At 43.4% G+C, this 26,598-nt stretch overlaps 1 protein-coding gene across 3 annotated transcripts in view; it reads right to left on the bottom strand.

Moving 5' to 3' along the window:
* The window catches only part of FARP1 (FERM, ARH/RhoGEF and pleckstrin domain protein 1), a 277,566-nt gene extending 275,929 nt beyond the window's left edge, over nucleotides 1–1,637 (bottom strand). Inside the window, exon 1 of one of the 3 annotated variants that reach the window (XM_076009332.1) lies at nucleotides 1,431–1,637. The gene's annotated coding sequence lies outside the window, so the exon portion shown is untranslated. Of the gene's footprint in view, nucleotides 1–820; nucleotides 1,184–1,430 lie in introns of those variants that run through there. The other 2 variants (XM_012756986.2, XM_012756988.3) reach the window with 2 other exon arrangements.
* Nucleotides 1,638–26,598: the final 24,961 nt, after the last annotated feature.

Consider the following 26,598-nt stretch of genomic DNA (forward strand, 5'->3'; position numbering starts at 1 on the left):
TCCCCAGTAGCCGCTGGTCTCCGACTGCCACGGACCAAATCCAGACTCGTCACAGAGAACTCGGCTCTCTCCCTCTCTCTCTCTCTCTCTCTCACACACTCTCTCTCAGGGGTCCAAGCCAGATCACACAGCTAAAGTTTCCGGAACTTAAATCGTAAAACCACAATCAGAAGTTGTTTTGAAATGCTAACCACAAAAAAAAAAAAAAATCTTTTGCTTTTAGAAGAAAAAGAAAAAAGCACCCAAACTTTGCCCTCCATTCAGGCAAGCGGGCAAGAGAGACAAATCTAACTTGGGCGGAGGGTGTGTTCCTCTTTGTCACCCGCCGGGAGCCGCGCGCGGCGCGTGGGCGAGCTGCAGGCGCTCGGCGGCATCCGAGCCAGCGGCCACCTCCCCGCCCGCCACCGGCCTCGAGGGCCGAGACTGCGGCCGCAGGTCCGGAAGCGGCGTCCGGCGATGTCACCCGGCAGGGTGGGACGGGAGGAAGAGGGGGAGGGGCGCACGGGGTGGGGGCGGCGAGAGGGGACCGGCGCCGAGCCCCGCAGCCCGAGGTCCGCCGAGGTGAGGGAGGAAGGGTGCAAAGGGCGGTGCGGGGGCCCCGCGGCTCCCAGGCTCCTGCCATTGTTGCCCCGACTGCCCGGACCGGGCCGTCCCCTACGGCAGAGCCCCGCGCTCCACGCGCCCACCTCCGCCCGCGCCCCGGGCGGTGCGCCCCGGGAGCCCGGACTCGCACAAGTTGCCGCCAGCGGCCGGGACTGCGCGGCCCCCGCCCGCCCGGCCGCCCTCCCGCCGCGGTCATTGTTCGCTGCGCGCCTCCTACCTCCACGGCGCCGGCGGCTCCCACTCCCGGGCTCCGGGCTCCGCGGCTCCCGAGCCCGCGGCTGCCGAGGGCGCGGCGGCTCCGGCTGCGCCTGCGGCTGCGGCTGCGGCGCTGGCTATTAATACCCGCGGGCGGCGGCGGCGCGGGCGCGCGAGCGAGGCTGGCGGTGGCCGGCCGAGGTCCGAGCCATCAAAGGTGGCGCGGGGCGGAGGGGAGGGCGGAGCAGGCGGGGTGGGTGGGGAGCGGGCTCCGGGTCGCCATGGCCGCCTCGACGCCGGGGCGAGCGCCACTCGCACGGGGAGGAGCGGCGCAGAGCGGGCGGCGGCCGCGTCCCCGCCCCGCGCCCAAGCCGAGTGCCCGCAGCCGCCGCGCCCGCGCCGGACCCGCCGCCTCCGAGGCCGGCGAGCGGGAAGTGCAGGCGGCCGCCGCCCCTCCCCGGGCCTGGGCCGGCCCCGCGGCTAGGGGAGGCTGACAGCGGGAGAGCCACAGCCCCCCCCAGCGTCCGCGCCCGCGACCTGCGCGCCCGCACGCCCCGCCCCGCTCCGCCCCGGGGGCAGGTGTGCGGAGGGCGGGCTCCGGGCCCGCACTCCGCCTGGGATCTGTACCTTACTTGGGCGTGCCGGTCGCGCTGGGCTCCGCGCTGCGCCACCGAACCGAGCGCGGGAAGCGCCACCGGGGACACGCAAATCCTGCTGCTGTGCTGAAAAGCGAAACGAGGAGGGCGGGAGATGGGGGCACTGGCGAAAGGAGCAGCAGCTGGCGGGCGATCGGTGGCTCGGACTCCGCAGGTCGCTTTCGGAGGCCCTGCATGGGGCAACTTCACCTACGACGTCGCTCGGGGAGCGGCGCTGTGCAGGGACCCGCGAAGCCCTCCCGTCCCCTCCCCTCCCCCCGGGCCACAAGCGCGGGCTTCCGGCACCACCCGGGCTGCGCGGGAATTAATCTCGGAGAAGCTATTGCCACCCCGCTCCCGCCCACGTCACGGCCCGGCGTCCTCCACCTGAGCGAACGCCACGCCAGTCCCCACCCCCGCCCGCCCTCCGGGGACAGGAGCAGTGCCCCGCGAGGAAAGGCGGGGAACAGGTTTGGAGTGGTTTGCAGATGCTTGACCGCCTTCGGGTTTCTGGAACTTGATGGCGCGAGGAGCAAGATTCAGGGCCAAGGAGGCAAGGACCTGAGGGGACAGTCACTGTCCCTACCCACCACCTGCCCTGCCGCGTTGCCTTCTCCATCCCCCTTTCCTAGCCTCTCCTCTCTCCCTTTCGGCAAAAAGGCCTGGGAAGTGGCAAGTAACGCCCTGCAAGATCCCAAGGCTAGAGGGTACCTGCCTCTGAAGGCCGCTGGCTCAGAACTCTGGCCATCTAGCGCCTTGTAGGTGTTCGCTGACCTCAAGCCGGGAGGGCAGATTTCACCGGAGAGGCTACAACTGAACTCACAGTTCAATAGGAGCTGGGCAGAGGTGGGGCAGGGGCCCTTGTAGAGGGGTGGGTTGAGACAGGAACTGGGTGCCTTGGAAGGAAGGGGTAGTAGTGGGTAGCTAGTGTGAGTAGGTTCTGGAGAGGAGCAAAGAGATGCCTTTTTTCTTTTCTTTCTTTCTTTCTTTTCTTTAGAAGGAGGTGGGGATCTCGCTTTGTTGCCCAGGCTGGTCTAGAGAACTGTTGGCAAGCAATTCTCCCACCTCAGCCTCCTAAAGTGCTGGGATTACAGGTATGAGCCACCACCCTGGCAAGAGGTGCCTTTTGAGTATGAGAGACTGAACTATTTTTCTTAACACCTGAGTATTTGGTGGAGGTAAAGAGGGCCATATAGTCCTCAGATTTAAGAAGAAACAGTGGGGTAGGTAGTTAGTGATTGAAGAGAAGAAATAGTGGGATTGAGGCTTGGCTCTGTCAACCCAGCCAGCTGTATGGCCTTAGAGAAATCAGAGGTCAGATGTTTTCTGCCAGTGATTCTCTGAGAGTGGTTCTCAGCCCACCACCAGCAGCAGCACCTGGAAACTTTAAGAAATGCAAATTCTTGGGCAGCAGAAGTGTCAAACCTTAGCATGCATCAGAATCACCTGGCAGGCTAATTAAAATAGATTGGCAGCCTCTGTCCCCAGAGTCTCTGAGTGAGGCCTGAGAATTTGCATCTCCAACTAGTACCTGAATCGTGCTGTTGCTCTGGTCCTGGGACCACTCTTGGAGAACAATTATATTAGAGAAATGGGCCGCAAATTCATGAAGTCACCTAAGATTTAAAAAAAAAAAAAAACAAAAACACAGTGCCCGGGCTGTACCCCAGCCAAATATATAAAGATTCCTGGGGTTGGTACCAAGGCATCAGTATTTTTAAAGTTCTGCAGGTGATTCCAATGTGTAAGGCAGGTTTGAGAACAGTCATTGTAGATAGTGCTTTTTGAAGTCTATACATGAATCACCTGGGAATCTTGTTAAAACGCAGATCCGATCCTGATTCCGTAAGGCTGAGACTGTTTCTAACAAGCTCTCAGGTGACCTGTGTTTTGCTGGTCCAAGGACCACACTAAGTAGCAAGATGCTATGTCATACCTCACAACTAAAAACGAAAAACTGCCGGAAACACAGGAAATTATAAAAGTGACATTTTCCTAGTCATCCTCATTGGAAGACCAACATTTTCTACATGTTCTGGTTTCTTTCATCTTCTTTGTATGTGTAGAATAAGGTTTTCTGCCCTGACCAGATGTATGATCATAATACATACATAACATCCTATGCCATTTTATTATCTCAACATTACCAACATTTTTGAAGGTGATTCTTTTAAAAGAGGCAATCTGAGAGGGTGGGCAGGCTGAGGGTAGGAGCCAAGGCAGAGACAGTTAATATGGGAGAAGAGAGGGCAGGAGGAGCAGTCTGGGAACCCAGTTAGACGCAGTAAAAAGGGGGAACAGCGCAGAACCTCCACGGTTTCCCCCCGGCTCTCACTAACATTCTGTGGCTGGTACTTAATCTAACCCAAAGCCCTTTTTAAACTCATCTCCCTGAAAAGCCAGGGGTACCTGGCCTGGAAAATCCACAACCTGGAAAAATCAACCCCTGAAAAACTGAGGTGTTTCCTTGGCACTGTATGTCACTTAGGCCTGACTTTCAAAATATAAAAATTTGTAATGGTCCTAGGTCCCCTTTTTACCCCAAGCTATGGCATTAGGTTATTTAGAAATCTTTCTGAATTAAGTAATCACCATGTTCTTAACTCTTCCTTTTAATTACTAATTTTAACTGTTTTTTTTTTTAACTACAAAATGTGTGTACATGGTGAAATAAAAAATGGAGCCGTATAGAAGGGTATTAAGGAAAACCTAGAAAGAATCCTTCCCCGCATCCCCAGTCCCACTTCTCAGATAATTTTTTGTTTGTTTTTAGTCTTTCAGAAGTTTTCTGGTCATATACAAAAGTGTGTGTGTGCACACAAATCTTTTCATATTAAGAGATCATGTAACGGCGTGGTGGCTCACGCCTGTAATTCTAACACTCTGGGAGGCCGAGGCAGGCAGATCGCTCAAGATCAGGAGTTCGAAACCAGCCTGAGCAAGAGTGAGACCCTGCTTCTACTAAAAAATAGAAAGAAATTAATCAGCCAACTAAAAATATATAGAAAAAATTAGCCGGGCATGGTGGTACATCCCTGTATCCCAGCTACATGGGAGGCTGAGGCAGGAGGATCACTTGAGCCCAGGAATTTGAGGTTGCTGTGAGCTAGGCTGACACCATGGCACTCTAGCCCAGGCAACAGAGTGAGACTCTGTCTCCAAAAAAAAAAAAACTTAATTAAGAGATCACGCACCACAGTGAAATGAAACCTTTTATTCCACAGCTACCAACCCTCCTCTGACAACACGTCACCTTTCTGCAGTCAGGGGGCCCTGGGTTTAGGGCAGTGCTGCTGCCTGGACATGACAGCTTGCACTGTCAGTAACTGAGGAAGCCCGTGCTAAAACCCAAGGTAGGGAAGGGGAGCTTTGCCTGTAGCATTCGTGGTGGGCCCATTCTGTGTCATCCCTTGAGTGTGGCCAGGGAGTCGCTACTAATGGACAGAATACAGAAGAGGGAAGTGATGTCACTTCTGTGATTAGGTCACGGAACACTGTGGCTTCCATCTTGCTAGCACGCTGTCTTACTGACATGCTCTTGCCCGCTCACATGCTGTGGTGAAGTGAGCCGCCATGTTGTGAGGCAATCTGTGGAAGAGCCATGGCAGCAAGGAACAGGGGGAGGCCTCCCGCCAATAGCTCGAGAGGAAGGGAGGCCTTAGCCCAGCAGCCTTGGAGGTGCTAAGTCCTGCCAGCGATCTCATGAGTGAGCCAATAAGGGGTCTTTCCTAGCCAAGCCCTGAAATGACCACAGCATCATGAGAAACCCAGAGCTAAAGGACCCAGCTAGATCCTTGACCCATGGGAACTGTGAGACGATAAATGTTGCTCTAAGCCACCGTGTTTTGGTGTAACCTGTTTTGCAGCAGTAGATAACTAATGCAGCATAATGTGGGAGGAGGAGGAGGAGGAGTATTAAAAGAGAAGCAAGTTCAAAGTTATGTCTGTGAAGAATGTGCATCTCCCCGTATAGTGGGTAAGAAACAAAATCTTGGGATTTTGAGCTGTGCTTAAATGGATGGATGGATCCAGCCCAGAATGGATGATCGTACCCTTCCTGGAGCCCTGCTATGTGATCGTGGGGCCAGAGTTAGCCTGTTCTCATAGCAGCTACGCCCTAATGGAACCAGCAAAAACTGAGCTGCAGAGAAAGCAACTGACATGAAGTGAACACCTGCGGTTGGAAAACTTATGGGATATAGAAGGGATGTGGAGATGAGACTTTGATTCTTCTGCAAAGAAGCTAGAACTAGGAAGGGAAGGGGCAGCACTGATAGTGACAGAAGCCAGGTGGGGGAAAGCTTAAGGAGAGAGCGGGGAAAGTGGAGAATAGGAACCTAGGGACTGTCCGTGTGGGATGCTTTGGTTCAAAAGATAGTTGCATATTACATTTTGGTAGATATTGCAAAATTACACTTCAAAGAGGCTGCAATAGTTTATTCTACTATAGAGGTTATAGGACATGGCCACAAATTATTTGGCACTCCTTCCACTTGCCAGGGGCAGGTGGTTATGTCCCCACCCTTTGAATCTCGACTCTTTAGGTCAATCCGGTATGGTGGAAGTGATGCCGTGTGGCTTTTGTGGGTAGGTCAGAAAAGGCCATGCAGCTTTTAACTTGTTCTTGGCATACGCTTGCTCTTGGAGGCCTGAGAGGCTCGTTTGGAGATTCTCCAGTTGACAGTGCCAGATGAGCAGGTCTTTCAACCATCCCAGGCCCTGTGTCAGGAAGAGCGTGAGCCAGACATCTCAGAGGGGGTTCTCCGGCCATTCCAGCCACCCCAGTCTTTTGGGTCATCCAAGCTAAGGACACCATGGAACAAAGAAGAAGAACGACCCACCCTGCTCTTTCCAAATTCCCAGTCCACAAAATGTAATAAACTGGTTATGTAATAACCTGTAATAAAATGGTTATTTTATGCCCATAAGCTTTGCCTGGCTTGCTAGGAATAAATAAATGACCAGAACACCCACTAACTGTGCTTGGGAATGCTTATTCTTCAGCCCACTCTGAGTATTGGCAAATTTTTAATATTTGTCAGTTTTATAGATTAAAAAAAAATCATTTTTTAAATTATCCATTGGCATGTCTTTCGCCATGAACTGCCTTTCATGTCCTTTGATCATTTTGCCAATGGGTTGTTTGTCTCTTTCTTGTTGATTCACAATAACTTTCATATGTGAAGGAAATTGGCCCTTTACTCTCATGTAAGGAATATTTTCTTCTGGTTTTCACTGTGTTTATGATACTATTTTTGCAGCAAGAAGCTCTTAATTTTTATATCATCACATTTTTCAGTGTTTGATTTTATGATTTCACATTTTTGTGTCATGTTTGGAAAAATCTCCATTTAAGACTTTTTAAAAAGTCATATTTTTACACTTTAACAATGATATTTTTATGTTATTGATCTAAATGGTATTTATTTTGGTGTAAGAAATGAGACATGTATCTAACTTTTTTCCCCAATAGCTAAGCAGATACCATTTGAATAATCCTATCTTACTTACGTCTTCCATACTATAAAATGCCAACTTTGTCATACATTAATATTCTTTTCTACTAATTTGCCTATTCCTGTCACCAAAATGTTTGTTTACAGCTTCAAAATATATTTTACTATCTGATAATGTTTATATGCCATAATTATTAATTTTAAAAGTTTTTCCTACTAGTCTTTCGTTTGTTTTTCCAGATGAATTTTAGTATCATTTTAAGTTCTTAAAATAATCATATTAATTTTGATTAGCATTGTTTTGACATTTAAACCTTCAACTCCTAGTTTCTTCTTTTCTGTTTATAATAATAAGCTAAAACATATTGAGTTGTTATTTTGTGAATATTGACTCATTTAATTGATACCTCAATCCTAAATAAGAATTGTATTACTGTTCGCATTTTACAGAGGAGGAAACAGACACAGAGAGGCTAAGTAACTTACTCAAAATCACACAGTAAATGGCCTAGAAGGAGATTCAAACTCAGGTAGTACAGTGGCCTTGCTCTTAGCCATTATGCTATGTCGTGTCTCAATATCCATAAATCTAGGACAGCTGGAGAAAAGTATTAAAAATATACTTATTTTTGGATAGAAAATAGAATAAAAAGAACTTTGAATCATTTTTTTTTCCACTTCACTTTCAAAAGGAGAAATTTAGGAGGAAACCAGAAGGTCATAGACTGCAATCATTTTGAATCTGGCCTATGATCTTGGCTTTTGAATTCTCTGAGTATGAAATAATACATAAAAAGAAGGTATATCATTGTGGATGGTTACATGAAGTATTTTCATTGTTTGAAAATGCATCGAGCACCTCACACCCAATAGGATGGCTAAGATAAAAAGAAAAACAAAGTGTTGGCAAGGATATGAATAAATTATAACCCTTGTGCATTATTTGTGGGACTGTAGAATGGCAGCTCCTCAAAATATTAAAAATTGATTTACTATATAATCTAGTAAATCCACTTCTGGGTATTATATCTAAAAAAAAAAATTGAAAGGGTCTTGAAGACATATTTGTACACCTATTTTCATAAGGACATTATTTACAACAGCCAACAGGTGGAAACAACCCAAATGTCCACTAACAGATGAATGGACAAACAAAACATGGTATATATAGACCGGGGAATATTATTCAGCCTTTAGGAGGGAAAGAACGTTGACCCATGCTACAATGTGGGTGAACATTCCAGACATATTAAGTGAAATAAACCAGTCACAAAAAGATAAATACTGCCTGATGTCACTTATATGAGGTATCTAAAGTCCTCAAATTCATAGAAACAAAGCAAAATGGTGATTACCAGGGGCTGGGGAGAGGGAGAAATGTGGGGGTGTTCAATGGATACAAAGTTTCAATTTTGCAAAATGAAAAATTCCTGGAACTCTGTCATAAGACGGTGTGAAATACATAACACCACTGAACTGTATACTTAAAAATGGTTAACATGGTAAATTTATGTTGTGCTTTTAAAAAAATTTTTTTAAAACCCAGATGCATTGAAAGTTGAAGTAGAAATCTGAGGTAGCAAAAAATATATATATACACACGCACACAGACACACACGTGTACATCCATAATCAAGATAGCAAATCTCCTTGGACTATTGATCTCATGTGTGATGACTCATGTAAAATAAAGCTGAGAAATCTGTAGTAGGAGTTCCATATGTGTTTGTGTTATTACATCCTTTTTTAAATCGGACCTCAGTACATTTTAAGGCAAATGTAAAGATAAATGCTCTTTTCTCCCTGACAATTGCTGCTGAGGTTCTTTTTCCTGCAGCAGTTGTTGCTGAGGATGTGTGCTGAAGGATCAAAGGGTAAGTTAAAGAAGAAATCTCCTACGTGTCCCTCCCTGGATTGGGTGAGGGACCACTGGTCACCATAGACACCTGCATCTTCACCATTTGCACCTGTGTTCCCTGTTAAGAGTCTTGCTCAACATATCTTAGCTAAGTGCAACCAGCCCTGGCAACCCCCAAATTGCCATCAGCTTCATGGGGAAATTTTTTTTTTTATATGCTAGGCTTTAGCATCTTCTTTCTGGGGTCAAGCCTCCTTAAATAAAACTCTTAAACTTTGAAAAGAAAGTGAATGCTAAATGCAACTGTACCTTTTTCCTAAGCAGTGGGATATTGCTTTTCCCAGCAAAAGGAACTGTTTTTCTTTTAGCTCATTAATAAAGGGGTTAAAGGTGGACAAATGTAGCAATAAACTAATAGTACTTAGTTGATTTACTCCTTTTCATCCTTTTCATATTGTTGAGAATACTAGGGGGAAAGAGGAAATAAGGGCATATCATTTATGAAATAATGTTTACCCTTTAACAGATGAAAAGCCCTATTATACATTCAAGGATAACCTAGTGTGCAATTATGCTCTAAATATTTCTGTATTAACTCAGTAACAAATGAAGGATAACCAAGAAAAATGGCCTTCAATGACAGTTATCTGGAGTCAGTAAGTTATTACAGTAGAAATTGCACAATACCAAAAAAGAATAATAGATAAATGTTTCCTTTCCTAAAAATGCTTTAGAGTAGATATTTGTACATTATCAGTAGTCCTTCGGGATTTCCCATAAATTAGGATAATAAAACTTTGAAAAATGCATTAGCAATTTTTAAAATGGGCAAAATATTTGAACAGATTTACAAAAGAAGATGTATGAATAGTCAATGATTAAAGAGCTTATTATCAATCAGAAAAACACCACCATCATGAGACACCCACTAGGATTGTTAGAAGTGAAAGGACTACCAACACCAGAATTTGGGGAGGTTGTGGAGAACTGAAACCCACACGTTTCTGCGGAGCATATAAAGTGCTACAACCACTTTGGGAAAAGGTCTGACAGTTTCTTATGAAGTTAAACATACACTCACTGTAAGATCTAGCAATCCCATTCCTATGTGTTTACTCAAGAAAAAAATGAAAACATGTTTACGAAAAGATTCATACAAAAATGTGCACTGCAGCTTTACCCATAAAACTAAGAAAAGGAGGGGAAGACCCATCAACAGGAAGAATGCACCAGTAAGCTGTGGTATATTCACGCATAATGGACTTCCTACTCAACTATAAAAAAGAATGAACGATTGATACATGCAACAGCATAGATGAAGCTCAAAAACATTTTGCTATATGAAAGAAACTTCACATTTAAAAAGCACATATTGTTCTTTCCATTTGTATAAAGTTTTACAATAGGTAAACCAAATACATGGAGGAAAACACAGAACAAGGGTTATCTTTGAAGGGCAGAGGGCGGGTGGCTGGGAGGATATAAGAGAGAATGTTCTAGAGGGGCGGTAATGTACCTTATCTTGATAGAAGTTTGGGCTATATGAGTAGAGTTGTCGAAACGTGAACATACAATGAAGATGTGTGCATTTCATCACATGTAAACAGTACCTCAAAAGAAATGAAACTAAACAAATATTGAACTGTAGTTAATTATAGACATGCTCAAGTATTTAGAAGAGTAGCAATGTCATTTATCTTGAAATACATTTTAAAAATCAGGTCGATTGATGGATAGATATGTGACAAAAGAAGTAGAATGAAATTTTAATAGACTCTGGTGGTGACAAGAGGGTCATTCACTATAAAATTCTTTCAACTTTGTTGTATGTTTGGAAATTGTGTAATAAAATGATGAGATACACTCCTAGATATATAGCCAGAAGAAAGAAAAACATGTCCACACAAAAACTTCTACACAAATACTCATATGAGCCTTATTCCCAGTAGCCAGAAAGTGGAATCAACCCAGAGGTCCATTAAATAATGAATGGACCACACAAAATGTGGTATGTCCACTTAATGGAATATTATTTGACAATAAAAAGAAGTGAAGTATTGACACATGCTATGACATGGATGAACCTTGAAAACATCATGCCACGTGAAAGGCACAGAAGACCACACAGTGTATGATCCTATGCATGTGAAAGATCTAAAACAGGCAAATCCATGGAGACAGAAAGCAGATTAGAGGTTGCCAAGGGCTGGGGAGTTGGGAAAAAATGGGAAGTGAATGTTAATGGGAACAGGGCCTCTTTTTGGAGTGATGAAAATGTTCTAGAATTGTGGAGATGATTGTGACGCTCTGAATATACTAAAAGCCATTTTGCATTGTACACTTTAAATGGGTGAATTGTATGGTATGTAAATTATATCTCAATAAAGCTGTTTAAAACATTAAATGCGCCGGGCGCTGTGGCTCACGCCTGTAATCCTAGCTCTTGGGAGGCCGAGGCGGGCGGATTGCTCAAGGTCAGGAGTTCAAAACCAGCCTGAGCAAGAGCGAGACCCCGTCTCTACTATAAATAGAAAGAAATTAATTGGCCAACTGATATATATATAAAAAATTAGCCGGGCATGGTGGCACATGCCTGTAGTCCCAGCTACCCGGGAGGCTGAGGCAGAAGGATCACTGGAGCCCAGGAGTTTGAGGTTGCTGTGAGCTAGGCTGACGCCACGGCACTCACTCTAGCCTGGGCAACAAAGCGAGACTCTGTCTCAAAAAAAAAAAAAAAAAAAAAAAAAAAAAAAAAAAAAAAAAAACATTAAATGCTGGAAAAATTATTAGGATTAGTCCTATTATAACCTGATTAATTGTCATATCAACTACAGATTTCTTGTTCTAGAGAAAAAGAAGTCCTCCTCATATATTCTAATAGGTACTATGCAAATTTCTTAATAAGGAATTTCTAAATTTATGAAACATGTGAGCCTGCTATTAATCTCTGATTTATCTAACTGATTCTAACTGGAGGACTCCAGCATTCTCTCAGGTATTTTTTTTCCTAACAATTCCTAGTTACAAATGGCTCAGGCAGATTATGAAGTATTTAAGGCTACTGAAGTCAGAGTCGGAGTTAGAGACGGGCGAACACCACCCTGCTGGTCACTCCAGGTCCCTGTGAAGTCCCAGAGGGAGAAAAAGAGACAGGGAGTGAGAGCTGCATGTGAAATGAGGAAGCTGTTATCTATACAGGCCCCTGGTTCTCATACCTGGGTGCATGTTGGAATCACTGATGTCTGAGTCCTCCTCCCCTCCGGAGATTTTTTTTTTTTTTTTGAGACAGAGTCTCGCTTTGTTGCTCAGGCTAGAGTGAGTGCCGTGGCGTCAGCCTAGCTCACAGCAACCTCAAACTCCTGGGCTCAAGCAATCCTCCTGCCTCAGCCTCCCGAGTAGCTGGGACTACAGGCACATGCCACCATGCCCGGCTAATTTTTTTTATATATATATATTAGTTGGCCAATTAATTTCTTTCTATTTTTTATAGTAGAGACGGGGTCTCGCTCAGGCTGGTTTTGAACTCCTGACCTTGAGCAATCCGCCCGCCTCGGCCTCCCAGAGTGCTAGGATTACAAGCCTGAGCCACCGCGCCCAGCCTGGAGATTTTGATGTAGTTGGCCTGGAGCACAGCTGGGGCGTCAGGATCTTTGGAAGCTCTGGGGATATTCCAGTGTGCAGCTGGACTGGGAATCACTGACCCAGGACAATATCATCCCTAGCTTTGGGAGGACCAGGCTGGAGCAGAGGCTGAGCTCAGAACCTGAATCCAAAGAGTGGGAGCTCCCCATTCTCTAGGTGACCCCAGGATGCAAGAAGCTCAAGCAAGGGTGAGTGAGTGCAGATGGACAGTGAGAACATGGCGAGGCTTGACATCGTCCTCCTTTTAATTTTTCAAAAGATAATACATTACATAATTCAAAATCAAACTCAATCAAAAGGTAGTTCATGAAAACTTTTCCTCCTCCTCCATTCCCATCCGGCCTCCCACACCTAAACAAGTCACTACAGCTAATGGTTTCTTCTTTAGCTTCCTAGAGAATCCAAGCCAACCCAGCTATGTGTGGTTTTCCCCCCTTCTGTTATTTTAAGAACAAAGATAGAATTTTATACTATTTTTTTCTGAGAAAATCTTGGAAATAATTTCATATCAATACTTAAAGAGCTTTCTCTCTTTTTCTCTCTCTTTTACATCTCTATGGTACTTCCTTATATGAATGTATCATAATCTACTTCAAGAATTATTTACCGAGGGGCATTTGTTTCCTATCTGGTCTTATTCTCAATGCTTCTATGAACAACCCTGTTCATGTCATTTTGTTCATATACATGAATATAACGGTAGGACAAAATCCTACAAGCAGAACTGCAGGGTCAAAATGTTGTGCATTTACAATTTTGACAGACATCGCAAAACTGCCTTTCAGGGGGTGGTTGCAATTCACACGTAACACCAGCAATGTATGAGAGTCCCCCACTGTCTCACCATAGAGCAGCTTGTCACGCTTTTGCCAGTCTGATAGGTTAAAAAAAAGTCTCAGTATATTTGGGTTTGCTTCTCTTTCTTCTTACTTGTGACCTTGGGTATCTTTTCCTATGTTTAAGATCCTTTCATTGTTCTTCTCCCATCAATGCTCAGTCATGTCCTTGGTGGTCCACTAGCAGCATCGAAGATCAGATCTCCTCAGCAAGATCCAATATAAATGCCTGCTATAAACACCATCCAATAAGTTAGTTATTCCTCTGGAGAAGAACAAGGAGGTGAGTACATAGGTGGGCACTCCAAGAAGTAAAAGCCCTCCATGTTTGCAAAAGGTACTCATACTGTTTACATGCCCCTAGGTCATTATATACTATATCTCATTCATTCTGCTAATACTGATTGAATGCCTACAATATGCAAAACATACCCTATAAACGAAAGAACGAAGGAATTAGGATGTACAGTTCAAAATTACATTTTAATTGTAGAAGTTTTTCTACCAATATTCCTACATGTTTCTTTCTTATGGGTATTGATGTGCAATTATACCATCATGAGCTATAATTAAACTAGCATTTCATGCTTTTTGCATTTTCCTTGCATTAAGCTATTCCTAAATGAGCTAATTTTCTAAAATATTCTTTGAATCTATGCTTCTACATATGCAACCTTAATGCTTTTGGCATTTTTTCCTCCACCTAAAAATATAAAAATTTCTAATCTACTCTTTACTTCAAAGCCTTTTCTGACTTAAGAACTTTATGTGTATCTATTCTCTTATTTAGTTTGGTTTCTTACTGTGAAAATTAGAAGACCTAATAAGGACTTTCTAATGGCATGCCCCAGGCTCCTTGCTAGACAGAGGTTATCAATCGTTCCTGTTTTAAAACATTTCTGAAGAAAGACCTTTCATTTTCTCAATAGTCTTCCCATGCCAGTATTTATGATCTAGTCATCAAAATAACTTTGCACCACCTACCTCCTCAAGATGATCTCACTGACCATCTTAATGTAATTTGATGCTGATTACTTCTAAATTTTTCTTCAGTTCTCACAAATTAGTCATCGAAACAGATTCACACTGTAATTAACTTGTGATTTTGGTTTGTTTTTTTTTCATGGTGGAATTAACGGACTTTGATTTTTCCATGGTAAAAACACTCTATATTTTTTTCCCATTTAAATAAATAAGTTTCTAAATTCAGGCATGTAAGAAATACCACTTAAATTAATTTCTATTCCAAACCTCATCCCACCAGGCAGGAAGAAACTCAAGCGCAGCCATTGAGGGGCGATCCTCATCCCTCTCCCTGCACCTCTTGCAGGGTGGTAGACTCCCAGCATCTCGGGTAGCTTCCAGGTGTTAGAAGACCCCCTGAGGACCACATCACTGTCCTGGGCTGCATGTCAGGCCAGTGCACCTGCTCTGTGAGTTCCATGCCCTGCTTAGGGCAGGAAGACTGCTGGCAAGGTTGGGGGCTCCTCCCCTCTCTTTCCTTTTTAGCTCAAAGGGAATCCATTCTCTTTTCTCTTTTCCTTCAGAAGCACCACCTCCAGCTTCACTATAGCCAGGGAACACAGAACATAATTAGGCTTTTGGCTTTTTTTTTTTTTTTTTTTGAGACAGAGTCTCACTCTGTTGCCCCGGCTAGAGTGCCGTGGCATCAGCCTAGCTCACAGCAACCTCAAACTCCTTGGCTCAAGCAATCCTCCCACCTCAGCTTCCTGAGTAGCTGGGACTACAACAGGCATGAGCCACCATGCCCGGCTTATTTTTTTTCTAAATATTTTTAATTAATTAATTTATATATATATATATATATATATATATATATATATATATATATATATATATATATATTAGAGACAGAGTCTCACTTTGTTGCCCAGGCTAGAGTGGTGCCATGGTGTCAGCCTAGCTCACAGCAACCTCAATCTCCTGGGCTCAAGCAATCCTTCTGCCTCAGCCTCCCAAGTAGCTGGGACTACAGGCATGCACCACCATGCCCAGCTAATTTTTTCTATATATATTAGTTGGCCAATTAATTTCTTTCTATTTATAGTAGAGATGGGGTCTCGCTCTTGCTCACGTTGGTTTCGAACTCCTGACCTCGAGCAATCCACCTGCCTCAGCCTCCCAGAGTGCTAGGATTATAGGCGTGAGCCACCATGCCCGGCCTCTACATATTTTTAGTTGGCCAATTAATTTCTTTCTGTTTTTAGTAGAGACAAGGTCTCACTCTTGCTCAGGCTGGTATCGAACTCCTGACCTTGATCGATCTGCCTGCCTCGGCCTCCCAGAGCGCTAGGATGACAGGCGTGAGCCACTGCGCCCGGCCGGGTTTTGGCTTTTGAAAACCTGAATATCTCAAAACATTTCCACCACTCATTTCTTTATGCCTCAAACACGAGTTGAAAGCACATCACGCGTCAGGGGCTGTGCTAGGAGGTCCCTGCCCACAAGAGTTACGGTGCAGCCGGGAAGACAGCCAAGTTAGTGGCAGGCACGATACCGCAAGGTCAGAGCTGTGAAGGATGCTGAGCACCGGCAGGCAGGTCCCCCCAGGTGGAGAGGACTAGAAGCCTGCCAGGAGGAGGTGACTCTAAGCTGGGACCTGAAGAGATAAGAATCAGGTAGAGGGCTCAGTGGAAAGTGGAAAAGATGGCTCCAGAAGATTTTACTCCACAACTGCTCCTTTCAACACTCTTTGTTCAAATACTTGTGGAATTAATTACATTTTGGGGGATTTCAACCTGCTCTCAGGTGTCTCTGAGAACATTTGAATTTTATTAGGCCCCTCTTCTCTGTCTCCTTGAAGCTTTTTGAGTGTTTTCTTCTATAAAACAAAACATTTCTTTCCTACATTTAATGCATTTGACGGTACATCAGTTAAAGTTTGTTCTAAGAGCCATCTCTTCTAAGATCAAAAGATAATCTACCAAGAGTAAGAATATTTTTGTGGGAGGTAGTTATTATGTGATATGATTAAATGCATTTATTTGCCTTACTCTTTTAGTAGCTAAATCCTGGGAAAATTAGACCCGAAATATATTGATTAATGAGCCCAGGCACGGTGGCTCAGGCCTGTAATCCTAGCACTCTGGGAGGCCAAAGGCAGGCAGATAGCTCAAGGTCAGGAGTTCGAAACCAGCCTGAGCAAGAGCGATACCCCATCTCTACTAAAAATAGAAAGAAATTAATTGGCCAACTAATATACATAGAAAAAATTAGCCGGGCATGGTGGCGCATGCCTGTAGTCCCAGCTACTTGGGAGGCTGAGGCAGAAGGATTGCTTGAGCCAGGAGTTTGAGGTTGCTGTGAGCTAGGCTCACACCATGGCACTTTAGCCTAGGCAACAGAGTGAGACTCTGACTCAAAAAAAAATATAGATAGATAGATAGATAGATAGATAGATAGATAGATAGATAGATAGATAGATTAATGAATATTAGCATGATACAGTTTGGCTACTTAGCTTGATCATTTTATGTGACTTCTACTTTTTAGTGCTTTCATGATAGGTAAACTGAGTCTTCTCTATTGTCCTAAATCACAAGGAATTATTAGGTTGGTGCAAGAGTAACTGTGGTTTTAGCATTGTTGAACTTTGCCATTTGATATTAAAATACATTCTTAAATAAATGTGGTTATGTTATATATCATTTTAATGTGCATTTCTCGCTTTATGTTTTTTGCTAATGACTTAGTACTTGCTGTTTATTTTATATTTATTTTAGACTATGGAAATGATGTCAGACAAAAAGCAAATTTGAGCAATTTTCTTATTCGAGTTCAAAATGGGTTATAAAGCAGCAGAGAAAACTCACAACATCAACAATGCATTTGGGCCGGGAACAGCTAACAAACATACAGTGCAATGGTGATTCCACAAATTTTTCAAAGATGATTGGTGCCGATCAGCTCAGTGGTTGGACCAAGAAGAAGCTCCAAAGCATTCCCAAAGCCAAACTGGCACCCAAAAAAGGTCATAGTCACTGTTGGTTGGTCTGCTGCTGTCTGATCCAGTATAACTTTCTGAATCCCGGCAAAACCATTACATCTGCGAAGTAGGCTCAGCAAATCAATGAGATGCACCAAAATCCACAACACCTGCAGCTGGCTTGGGTCAACAGAAAGGGCCCAGTTCTTCTCCATGACAATGCCTGAACAAACATTGCACAACCACGACTTCAAAAGTTTAATGATATTAAAAAGTGGGCAAAGGACTTGAACAGAAACTTTTCTAAAGAAGACAGAAGAATGGCCAACAAACATATGAAAAAATGCTCAACATCTCTAATCATCAGAGAAATGCAAATCAAAACCACAATGAGATATCACTTAACTCCAGCGAGAATGGCCTTTATCAAAAAGTCTCCAAACAATAAATGCTGGCGTGGTTGCGGAGAGAGAGGAACACTCCTACACTGCTGGTGGGACTGCAAACTAGTTCAACCTCTGTGGAAAGCAATATGGAGATACCTTAAAGCGATACAGGTGAATCTACCATTTGATCCAGCAATCCCATTGCTGGGCATCTACCCAAAAGATCCAATGACACTCTACAAAAAAGACACCTGCACTCGAATGTTTATAGCAGCACAATTCATAATTGCAAGGCTGTGGAAACAGCCCAAGTGCCCATCAATCCAAGAATGGATTAATAAAATGTGGTATATGTATACCATGGAGTACTATTCAGCTCTAAGAAACAACGGTGATATAGCACATCTTATATTTTCCTGGTTAGAGCTGGAATCCATACTATTAAGTGAAGTTTCCCAAGAATGGAAAAACAAGCACCACATATACTCACCAGCAAACTGGTATTAACTGAGCAGCACCTAAGTGGACACATAGGAATTGCAGTAATAGGGTATTGGGCAGGTGGGAGGGGGGAGGGGGGCGGGTATATACATACATAATGAGTGAGATGTGCACCATCTGGGGGATGGTCATGCTGGAGATTCAGACTTGTGGGGGGAGGGGGGGAAAGGGCATTTATTGAAACCTTAAAATCTGTACCCCCATAATATGCTGAAATAAACAAATTAAGTTGTTTATTTAACTTAAAAAAAGTTGAACGAATTGGACTACAGAGTTTTGCCTCATCAGCCACATTCACCTGACCTCTCGCCAACCCACTACCCCTTCTTCGAGCATCTCAACAACTTTTCGCAGGGAAACCGCATCCACAACCAGCAGGATGCAGAAAATGTTTTCCAAGAGTTCGTGGGATCCGAAGCACAGATTTTTATGCTACAGGAATAAACAAACTTATTTCTCTTTGGTAAAAATGTGCTGATTGTAATGGCTCCTATTTTGATTAATAAAGATGTGTTTGAGCCTAGTTATAAAGATTTGAAAGTCACAGGCCGGAAACCGCAATTACTTTTGCACCAACTTAATACAAGGTTGACTTGGGAATGGCACAATTTATTGTCACGTAACCCAAAAAGTTCTATAATGTGACTCAGGAGTGAGTGTTGAGGGGAGAAGGCCAAATGCTCTGTTAGCAAAATAAAGCCTGAGTATTTTTAGCAAAACTGGAGTCAAAGTTATGTTACTGTAAGAATTCGAATCTCTCTGGAAGAACAAATAGAGTGGGAGGAGAACCCGCAAGGGAAATAAATGATTCCTGCAGGGGAAGATGGGACTTCCGGACCACAGGGAATAAAGTAGCAAAAGCCTGACCAGACATACCCCTAAGTTCCAGTTTCTTCCTCTGTCTCCCATTCTCGGGCGCGAGCTCACCTTTCTCCGACTAGGAAGGGCAAAACAAAAGCTGCTCCTTCTACTTTAGGGTCTCTATAATTAGGCTGAAGGGAAAAGCCATCGAATGATGCCTGAGATTTCAAAATGTGCAGGACACAAAACAGCCTCAAAGGGGTCTGGAATTTAATTACAGTCATGGGTTGCTTAACGACTGGAATATGTTCTGAGAAATCACCTAGGGCTGCATATTTTTGTGCAGTAAAATATAGTATAAAAATATAGTATAATTGTAAAATATAGTTATATATTATATATAGTAAAATATAGTTATATATTATATAATATTATATTATACATAAATATATATTATATAAAATATATTATAAAAAATATAGTATAATTGCAGTAAAATATAGTATAAAAAATAACACATGGCACACGTGTCCAGGGCACTTAAAGAACAGAGCTTGCAGAAGTACTAGTCTGGCAAGGAGGTCACTTAAGATGGGGTGGTTACTATTGGTAACTAATGTGGGCCAGTTGCTCAGACTCTCTATCTCATCATATCTTTGTCAAGAAATGAAGACAATAATATCTTGTGTCTTTTGTGACCCTCATTTTTTTTTTTCCTAAAGCAGACTATTTGGGGCCCGGTTTTCAGAGCACAAAGAAATCAAGACACAGAAACACAGAAGAGGGGCCCATAAAATGGAGACTCTGAGTTGTGCTAAAAACAACACTCGGGCACACAGGAAAACAATGCAAGTTTTACAAGAGCCAAGTCTTCAAGAAATATGAGAAAGCAGCAGAGAAGAATGCCATGGGAACAAAATGGGAATTGCAATGGAAATGGTAGGAAAAAAACAAAAGAACAACATCTGGAATCTGACCTCAACCTAACAATCCTTGCTGGAAGAAAAGGAAGAAGAAGAAAACTCAGTGCCTTGATTGGTGGAAGTGATCAGATTGTGGGGGGGGGGGGGGTCCCTAAAACAGGCTCTCCGGAACATACTGCAGTTTAAAATGTTGATATTTAAAAGAATGAATAATAAAGATATATGAAAGAAATACATGTTCATTAAAACCAGTGCTTCTGGAAAATTAGATCAGAACAGGAATATTTTTTTTTCTTTTGAAAATTTATTTTTTGTGTTATATCATAAAATCTTTTTAGGATAATATATAAAATCAAACAGGAATACATGAAAAGTACTTCAAGGTACTTGTAAAAAAGATATTGCATAAAGGCCTGTATTATTACTGTGCTATGAATCCACATTCCTAGAATTTTGCGAGTTTTGGTAGGCCACAGAAGTTGGGCAGTCCAACTGTCCCGTCCCCGTCCAGAACCTGCCTATGTTCCATCTGGGCTCTGTCCCTCACCAGCAAGGGAAGCTTGACCATCTGACTTCACTTCTCAGAGCCTAAGTCTCTGGATTTGTGAAGATGAAAATCGCTTCCTCACATGACTTTTGGAAAGATTAAATAAAACCATACAAAAAAAAAAAAAACCATTTATGGCCGGGCGTGGTGGCTCACGCCTCTAATCCTAGCACTCTGGGAGGCGGCTGAGGCAGGCAGATCGCTCAAGGTCAGGAGTTCGAGACCAGCCTGAGCAAGAGTGAGACCTTGTCTCTACTAAAAATAGAAAGAAATTAATTGGCCAACTAAAAATATATAGAGGCTGGGCGTGGTGGCTCATGCCTATAATCCTAGCACTCTGGGAGGCCGAGGTGGGCGGATTGCTCAAGGTAGGTCAGGAGTTCGAGACCAGCCTGAGCAAGAGCGAGACCCCCATCTCTACTATAAATAGAAAGACATTAATTGGCCAAGTAAAAATATATACAAAAAATTAGCCGGGCATGGTGGCGCATGCCTGTAGTCACAGCTACTTGGGAGGCTGAGGCAGCAGCATTGCTTGAGCCCAGGAGTTTTAGGTTGCTGTGAGCTAGGCTGATGCCACAGTACCCACTCTAGCCCCTGGACAACAAAGTGAGATTCTGTCTCTAAAAAATAAAAAAAAATTTTAAAAAAAGGCATTTATCCTTTTTGAAGTGAAATATCCTTAAATGAAGTGAAATATCCTTCATTTAAAAAAAGAAAAGGAAAAACCAGTTTAAAGAGAACACCATCCTGTTGGGAAGTGGTGGCTGAGCAGCCTCACCTCTGGCTCCCTCAGCTGCCCTCTCCCCGGCCCTTCTCCTCCTCCTCTGACCAGCATGGTGGGCCTCTGTTGGATTATCTGACCACCAGCCACAGCCTCTCCACAGGTATAACCCTAACCTAAACCGTCCTGCCCAGCAGAGGGCCACCCCCTCAAGATGGACCGTGAGTCCCTTCCCTGCGAATTTGGAATGGGGGTGAAGAGAAACCACATCGTGTCTCTGTCTCTCTATTGCTGTGTCATGTAAACTTGGATTGTTGTCAGCAACTGGTTTCTACCACATAAACCAGGAAACAGAAACACTTGCATTTAGTTTGCAATGTGAAAGAAGACACAGGTATCTAGAGGAAGGCAGAAGAAGAGCTGGCAAGGTGTATGATACTCACCATCAAATTGGTATTAACTGATCAACACTTATGTGCACATTTAGTAGGAACATTCATTGGGTGTCGGGCAGGTGGCGGGGCGGGGGGGAGGGGGGATGGGTACATTCACACCTAATGGGCGCGGTGTGCACCCTCTCGGGGATGGACACGCTTGCAGCTCTGACTCCAGTTGGGCAAAGGCAATATATGTAACCTAAACATTGTACCCCTGTAATATACTGAAATTTTAAAAATTAAAGAAAAAATAAACAAAGAAAAAAATTAGTTTCCTGGGGCTGCCGTAACAAAGTGCCATGGTCCGGGATGGTTCAAAACAACAGAAATTTATTCTATCTCAGTTTTAGAGGCTAGAACTCCCAAATCAAGGTGGCAGCAGGGCCACACTCCCTCTGAAGGCTCTAGGAGAGAATGTGTCCCATGCCTTCCTCTCAGCTTCTGGTGTTGCTGGCAGTCCTTGGTGCTCCTCGGTTTGCAGATGCATCAGTCCAGCCTCGACCTCCATCTTCACGTGGCAGCCTTCCCTTCCTCCGTGTCAGTGTTTCTTCTCCTCTTATGAGATCACCAGGCATGTTGGAGGAGGGCCCACCCTAAATCCAGCATGACCTTATTTTAAGTTAATTACATCTGCAAAGACTATTTCCAAATACAGTCACATTCACAGGTACTAAGGGTTAGGATTTCAACATATCTTCTTGGGAGACACAATGCAACCCAAAACAAAAAGATTTCTTGGCTTCTCTACAGCACGGCGGACCCTGGTTCCATCTCTAAGGCCCACCTGTATCCTTGCCCTTGGAATGTTGCAGTCCCTAGTAATAAAGTCTATTATTACATAAGCTGGTCAGAACTGGTTTTGCTACTTATTGTCAAGAGAGTCCTAATTAATATGCTAGGCATGGTCCAACCCCATTATTGTTTCTTCTTATCACATCTGAGCCACCCTGCAGCTTTAAAATTTTTTTACTAAATGCCAAAGGGGTAGGGAGGAGACCAGTATAAAAACAATGCAACTAACAAAAGACAGGTTTCTGACCTGATTGTTGTCTCCTTGTACCAGATTTTATGATGCATGTTCTATTGCATTTTGTATCTTAAGATAGCATTTCCCAAACTGTCTTATGCAAAATGGCATTTCAAGGAAAAACTTTATGCCAGAGATAGTTGTATTTTAAAATTTATTTTTTATAAAACATATTATGGATGAGAAAACAGAGATCCAGGGAGATGATCAACTTGCCCAAGGGCCTATCATCAAAAACAGCAAGGCTGAGATTGTAAACAAGTTCTCTTCAACCCAATTAACCACACCTCCCACCCAGGAATAAATTCTGACGATCATATTCAAGAGTAAGACAAAATACTGATATATTACTTTAGAATATCCAATGATGAAATTGTCTGATTTTTTTCAACTGTACACAGAGAGCCTCCTATGTACCAGGCACTGAACTAAAGGTTCCAGACACAAAGACCACTCCAGCACCTTGCCTGAAAAAATACATAAATTAAAAACATTGTTATCGTTATAAAAGCAGAAAACAGACTCTAATTCAATCAAGGTCCCACACAGCAAGCTCTATGCAAGAAACAAGAGGGATCTGTATTCCCTAATTCCGTGTTCCTAAGTGTTTTTCATCGGACCATATTGCCAATGTTCATGCAAATTTCATTTTTGTTCTCTCATTTATTCTAATCTGTGTTTTCAGAAATAAACATTTTAGTTTAAAAAAAAACCCATATGCAACAAATGGCATGAAAAAGAAATGAAGGGGACTATTCTAGAATAAAAAAGACTTAAGAGAGTAAGCAGAAGAAGATGTATGAAATTTGATTGGATTCTGATTTAAGCCAAGCGCATGTAAAAAGACATTTTTGAGACAACCAGGAGATTTCAATTATGGTCTGGGTATTGTGATTCCCAGAATTATTGGTAATTCTGTTTGATGTGACAAATGGCCTTGTAGTTGTATTAGAAAATGTCCCTAGTTTTTAGAGATACATTAAGAAGGAAGAATAAGATCGAGCCCACAGCACCACTGAAGCGGTAGTGGGTAGGGAGAAATGCCCAGCTCTGTGTCTGCTCCCCTGCTCCGCTGCCCAGCCCCCATGGCTTGGAGACACCATGCAGATCTGTGCGGGAGGCGTTCACCGGGCTTCCACAGGGCCCCAAACCAGCTGAACTGTTCCTGCTTCAGGAGAGGGCAGCCTATTGAGCCCACAGCACCTCTGAAGCGGTAGTGGGTAGGGAGAAGGGCCCAGCTCTGTGCCCGCTCCCCCGCCCTGCTACCCTACCCCCGCGGCTTGGAGAAGCTGCGGAGGACCACGCTGGAGGAGTTTGCCAGGCATCTATCTCTACTACCCTAAACCAGACAAACTCTTCGAGCAGCTGGAGAAGGCACCTCTATGAACCGCCAGAACTCCACTGAACCAATAGCGGGAGAAGAAAGGGTCCAAACCCTATAGCCACTTCCTAGGGGCACCACACTGCCCCGAAGCTTGGAGACACTGTGGGGGGCAGCGCTCAAGCATTTCTCTGGCACCTCTTCTACCCTAAACTGGACGATCTGTTCAGGCCTCCGGAGAAGGCAACTTGTTGAGCTCCCAGCACTCTGCTGAAGCAGAAGCAAGGGGGAGAGGGTCCGAACCCAGCAGCTGCTTCCCAGCTCCACCGAGCCACTCCTTAGCGTGAAAACACTGCGGAGGGCTGCCCTGGTAGTAAACTCAGTCTTCCCCTCTGCCCTAACTGGGCAGGTGGCCTTGAAAGCTGAATTTATAAGGGTGGAAAGTTGAGAGTGGTGCTTTGTTCGGCAGCTATCTCACAAGTTTGCACCTGAGTGGTATCTTGCTGCACTCAGTGGTTGGCGTTCTGTGCCCGGAAAGTAGAGCCTGTCTTAGCAAGGCAGAGAAGTGAAGGAGGCTGCTATTCCTGAGGACTCAAAGAACCCTTGGGAAAGATGATACACGACCAGAACACATCCTCCCCAGATCTTCCAAGGATCATTCCTTTGGAACCCAAGTACACAGCTTATAATCGACTTCCAGCACCTCTGGTCCTCAACAAAGTATCCATATAAGGAAGAACCAGTGAAAAACATCAGGAACCATGAATATAAATATCAGACAGAAAAGTCACCTCCAAAAGAAAATACTCATTCTCCACCAACTGACACCAACTTACATGATATGATTAAACTAACAGAGGAAAAATTCTTAATATGGATTGTTAGAAAGCTCAACAGAATCGAAGAGAAAATAGAATCCCAACATAGAGAAACCACAAGAACAATCCAGGAAATGAATGAAAAATTCTCCAAAGATATAGAAGTAATTCAGAGAAACCAAGCGGAAATTCTAGCAATGAAGGAAACATTCAAGGAACTCTATAACACAGTGGAAAGCCTCAAAAACAGGATATATCATGCTGAGGAAAGAATCTCAGAGCTTGAAGATTATACCTACACGCTAAACAAATCAGAGGAAGAAAGGGTGCACAGAAACAAGAGACAAGATCAAAGCTTACAGGAAGTATGGGATTATGTAAAAAAGTTGAACCTCAGAATGATTGGCATTCCAGAAGGGGAAGAGGAACATTCACAAGGGTTGGAAAACTTATTCTACAGCATACTAGAGGAAAATATGCCAGGCCTAGCTAGAAATCTGGATATCCAAATTCAAGAAGTGCACAGAACTCCTGGGAGACACAATGTGAATAGGCAATCGCCTTGTCATGTGGTTATTAAGCTGACCAAAGTAAATATGAAAGAAGCAATCCTCCATACAGCAAGGCGTAAACTACAAATAACCTACAAAGGAAAGCCTAGCAGACTAACCACAGACTTCTCATCTGAAACCTTACAAGCCAGGAGGGAGTGGGTGCCTATCCTTAATCTTCTAAAACAGAACAAAGCCCAACCTAGAATTCTTTATCCAGAAAAATTGAGTTCCATCTATGAGGGTGAAATAAAATCCTTCTCAGACAAGCAATCCCTGAAGGAATATGCAAAGGCCAGACCAGCACTACTAGAAATTCTCAGATCTGCCTTCCACAGTGAACAGGGCAATAGACACTCCTCAAAATGAAATCCACCAAGAATTAAAGTCTAGATCTCGAACTTCATGATGACTCAAGCTCTAAGTCAAAGCAACAGGACTTCACCCAACAATATGAACGGAAATCTTCCTCCAATTTCAATCCTCTCAATAAACGTAAATGGTTTAAACTGTCATCTGAAGAGACATAGGCTGGCAGAATGGATAAAATTCCACAAGCCTAGTATTTGCTGTCTACAGGAAACACACCTAAACCATAAAGATGCCTCCCAGCTGAAGATCAAGGGATGGAAAACTATCATCCAAGCAAACAGAAGTCAAAAGAAAGCAGGGGTTGCTATATTATTCACAGACAACGTTAGTTTTAAATTAACAAAAGTTAAAAAGGATAAAGAAGGCCACTTCATAATGGTGAAAGGGTAGATCCAACAAGAAGACCTAACAATTCTTAATATTTATGCTCCCAATGCAGGAGCACCCAATTACGTAAAGCAAACCTTGTTGGAGCTAAATACCGCCCTAAACAATACTGCCATAGTAGCAGGGGACTTCAATACACCACTAAATAAACTGGATAGATCCTCCAAACAGAAATTAAGTAAAGAACTAAGGGACCTAAACAAAGATATTGAACAAAAAGTTCTGACAGATCTGTACAGAACATTTCACCCAAATAAAGTTGAATTTACATTCTTCTCAGCAGCTCATGGATCCTTCTCAAAAATTGATCACATACTAGGCCACAAAGCAGATCTCAAAAAAATTAAGAAAATAAAAATAATACCTTGTGTCTTCTCTGACCATAGTGGTATAAAATTAGAGTTCAACTCTAACAGAAATACATACCACTTCACTAAGTCATGGAAACTAAACAACCTATTGTTGAATGACTATTGGGTCAAGGAAGAAATTCAGAGGGAAATCAAGAATTTCTTCGAACAAAACGACAATGAAGCCACATCTTACCAAAACCTTTGGGATACAGCAAAAGCATATCTGAGAGGAAAACTAATAGCAATAAATGCTCACATCAAAAAAACAGAAAGATTAGA

The sequence above is a fragment of the Microcebus murinus genome, chromosome 13 (genome assembly GCF_040939455.1).
Source record: "Microcebus murinus isolate Inina chromosome 13, M.murinus_Inina_mat1.0, whole genome shotgun sequence".
NCBI classification, from domain to species: domain Eukaryota; kingdom Metazoa; phylum Chordata; class Mammalia; order Primates; family Cheirogaleidae; genus Microcebus; species Microcebus murinus.